Genomic DNA, 3,789 nt, shown 5'->3' with positions numbered 1-3,789 from the left:
GGCAAAAAAAATCTTCCCACAAACTTTGATCAGCGTCAACACATTTTAAAGAAATGTAGGCATTTTACAGAAGGCATGAAAGTGCATTGTGTGTCGCTCTAATGGCTTGTGAGATTAAAGAATGATCGGCTGCCCGCTGCTCGATTAGCATTTGTGGTGGCGAAAATGCTAATGTTGATCAGGAGCAAGCATTGGGCTCAGTGATGGGACATTCGTTGGCACCAGAACGACGAGCACCAAGAAAGCAATGTTCCCTGACCGGGAATCGAACCCGGGCCGCGGCGGTGAGAGCGCCGAATCCGAACCACTAGACCACCAGGGAAGCTACAGCTGATGCATGCGAGAGAGGAGTCCAACCTTTTCTTTCCTAATTGTCCCTTTGAAATTCAGGTCTCTTTCGATCCAAAAAAAAGCTGCTCGCCTAAAATGGCATTTTCTTTTAGTACATCGAAACATAGAACATTCACGGCACAGTGGGAGGCCATTCGGCCCATCGTGTTTGTGACGGTCATCGAACAACATAAAACACTGGTTCAGACAATGACAGCACCAAGTTCGGGTAGGCATGCACACAAAATGGATGAAAGATGATGGACTTTGAGAGACGATGGGTTTTGCAGATGCCAGGATAAATAAACTGAAAGAGCTCATCAGCCTGCTTCTTTCAGATACTGAATGTCTTTATGCTCAAGAGATGTTCTCACTGCCTCAGGCCCATTATCTCCAGTCGCACACTCCTTCCAATCTTGCACACCTCCCTTCGCTTTGAAACCGTGCATTTTTTTTTACACTGGGCACCATTTTGAAGAAAGCGGTGCTGTGATCAGCTGGTGTTGTTAAGGAGATGTAGTGGCAGAAGAACATGAAACACTTGTTCAGACAATGACAGCACCAAGTTCGGGTCGGCATGCACTCGAAATGGATGAAAGATGTTGGGCATTGAGGGACGATGGGTTTTGCTGATGCCAGGAGAAATAAACTCAAAGATCTCATCTCCCTCCTTTCAGATACTGATAATGTTCAAGAGATGTTCTCACTGCCTCAGGCCCATTATCTCCAGTCGCAAACTCCTTCCAATCTTGCACATCTTCCTTAGCTTTGAAACCGCTCATTTTTTACACTGGAATTCAATTTGAAGAAAGAGGTGCTGTGATTAGTTGGTCTTGTTAAGGAGATGTCGTGCCAGGAGAGACATAAATGGCTAATGAGAACAGTTACTGTTCTGACACTGTGAGCTACAGTTAAAGGTTGGCGACAATTAAAGTGACAAGCAACAGGTCTTTTCCGAATCTTGGGAGAAATGGCAAAAAAAATCTTCCCACAAACTTTGATCAGCGTCAACACATTTTTAAAAAATGTAGGCATTTTACAGAAGGCATGAAAGTGCACTGTATGTCGCTCTAATGGCTTGTTAGATTAAAGAATGATCGGCTGCCCGCTGCTCGATTAGCGAAAAAGCTAATGTTGATCAGGAGCAAGCATTGGGCTCAGTGATGGGACATTCGTTGGTACCAGAACGACGAGCACCAAGAAAGCAATGTTCCCTGACCGGGAATCGAACCCAGGCCGCGGCGGTGAGAGCGCCGAATCCTAACCACTAGACCACCAGGGAAGCTACGGCCAATGCATGCGAGAGAGGAGTCCAACCTTTTCTTTCCGAATTGTCCCTTTGAAATTCAGGTCTCTTTCGATCCAAAAAAAAGCTGCTCGCCCAAAATGGCATTTTCTTTTAGTACATCGGAACATAGAAGATTCACGGCACAGAGGGAAGCCATTCGGCCCATCGTGTTTGTGACAGTCATCGAACAACATAAAACACTGGTTCAGACAATGACAGCACCAAGTTCGGGTAGGCATGCACACAAAATGGATGAAAGATGATGGACTTTGAGAGACGATGGGTTTTGCAGATGCCAGGATAAATAAACTGAAAGAGCTCATCAGCCTGCTTCTTTCAGATACTGAATGTCTTTATGCTCAAGAGATGTTCTCACTGCCTCAGGCCCATTATCTCCAGTCGCACACTCCTTCCAATCTTGCACACCTCCCTTCGCTTTGAAACCGTGCATTTTTTTTTACACTGGGCCTCATTTTGAAGAAAGCGGTGCTGTGATCAGCTGGTGTTGTTAAGGAGATGTAGTGGCAGAAGAGACATAAAAGTCTTATATAACAGAGACTGTTCTGACACTGTGAGCTATAGTTAAAGGTTGGCGACAATTAGAGTGTCAGGCAGCAGATCTTTTCCAAATCTGTTAGAAATGGCAACAAAAACCTTCCCACAAACTTTGATCAGCATCACGACTCTTTTAAAATAAATACTGGCATTTTACAGAAGGCAAGAAAGTACATTGTGTGTCACTCTAATGGGTTGTGAGATAAAGGAATGATGGGCAGCCCCTTGTTGCAACCACAGCAGTGTAAAACTGATAGCGATCAGGAGCAATCACTGGCATCAGAACGAACATCACTTCGCAAATAACTTTCCCTGACCGGGAATCGAACCCGGGCCGCGGCGGTGAAAGCGCCGAATCCTAACCACTAAACCACCAGGGAAGCGCATGGCACCATGTTGCAGGCCATCGGTCCAAGCCTCTTTTTCCTATTTGTCTCTGCAATTCACGTCCCTTTCTCCCCAGACAAGCTGCTCGGCCAAAATGGCATTTTCCTTTAGTACATCGAAACACAGAAAATGGGAACAACACCACCTGCATATTCCCCTCCAATTGACACACCATCCCGACTTGGAAATATATCGCCGTTCCTTCATCATCGCTGGGTCAAAATCCTGGAACTCCCTACCTAACAGCATTGTGGGAGAACCTTCACCAATGGACTGCAGCGGTGCAAGAAGGCGACTCACCACCACCTTCTCAAAGGCAATGAGAGATGGGCAGTAAATGCTGGACTCGCCAGCGACGCCCACATCCCATGAAGGAATAAAAAAAATTCCTGGTGTTATAAGCCCTGTACGTTTTTAACCAAGTCCTAAAATACCGTCTGAAAAATGAGAACGGATGTCAATTTAACACAAGCGAAACGTGTTCAAGTTTTGACAGTCACTCGTTAACTATTTCCTTCAGTCTGGAACAGAAAGTTCTCGATTGATTGATATTAGAGCAATTATTGATCCTTTTCACAGAGGTTAATGAGTTTTGCGTCATTAATGCAGTAATTAATTCGCCAAGCAGGAATCAAACCGAACCCGTCTCCCGCGCTGAAAGCCTTTGAAGGCCGTCAAATGCCATCTCTTCTGAATTGTTCCTATTACATTTTACAGAGTAGAGTTTCCGGAGTGTGTTGGTCATCACATTCGCCCAACACGTGCACAGTCCCCGGATGTAAATTGGGCGGAAGCATTATCATAGGGAATCTTGTGATACTGGGGATGCTAACTGCTCCCATAGGGAGGAAAGATGGGACATTCAAAGCTAGAGCTCCCTGCATGTCAAAGGTAATAGAGGTTATAATAAAACAGGAAAAGGAGGTTTATGACATATGTTAGGTAAAGATACCAGTCGAAAACCAGGCAGAATGCAGAGAGAGTGCAGGGGGAAATTAAAAAAGGATAAAGGAAGGGCCAGTAGAGAGTATGAGAAAATATCAGCGGGTAACACAATAGGGAACCCAAAAATCTTTTAGAAACATAAGAAAGTAAAAGGAAGGTTAAAGGAATGGTGGGGCCGATTAGGGGCAAAAAATGCAATCTTCTTGTGGAGGCAGAGGGCATGACTGGGGTACGGAATGAATACATTGCAGCTGTCTTCACAAAAGAAGACGTGATGTTAATGT

The 3,789-nt window shown here is 45.0% G+C and overlaps 3 non-coding genes across 3 annotated transcripts; all 3 read right to left on the bottom strand.

Moving 5' to 3' along the window:
* Window positions 1-250: 250 nt before the first annotated feature.
* On the bottom strand, window positions 251-322 carry trnae-cuc (transfer RNA glutamic acid (anticodon CUC)). The gene has a single exon. It is a non-coding gene; the product is annotated as a tRNA-Glu (tRNA).
* A 1,218-nt stretch (window positions 323-1,540) lies between these two features.
* trnae-cuc (transfer RNA glutamic acid (anticodon CUC)) lies at window positions 1,541-1,612 on the bottom strand. Its single transcript has one exon. It is a non-coding gene; the product is annotated as a tRNA-Glu (tRNA).
* Window positions 1,613-2,481: 869 nt separating this feature from the next.
* trnae-uuc (transfer RNA glutamic acid (anticodon UUC)) lies at window positions 2,482-2,553 on the bottom strand. The gene has a single exon. It is a non-coding gene; the product is annotated as a tRNA-Glu (tRNA).
* Between the last annotated feature and the right edge of the window lie 1,236 nt (window positions 2,554-3,789).

The sequence above is a fragment of the Heptranchias perlo genome, chromosome 2 (assembly GCF_035084215.1).
Source record: "Heptranchias perlo isolate sHepPer1 chromosome 2, sHepPer1.hap1, whole genome shotgun sequence".
Taxonomy (NCBI): Eukaryota; Metazoa; Chordata; class Chondrichthyes; order Hexanchiformes; family Hexanchidae; genus Heptranchias; species Heptranchias perlo.
Note: the sequence above shows the minus strand (reverse complement) of the source record. Positions and strands in the feature narration are given on the sequence as shown.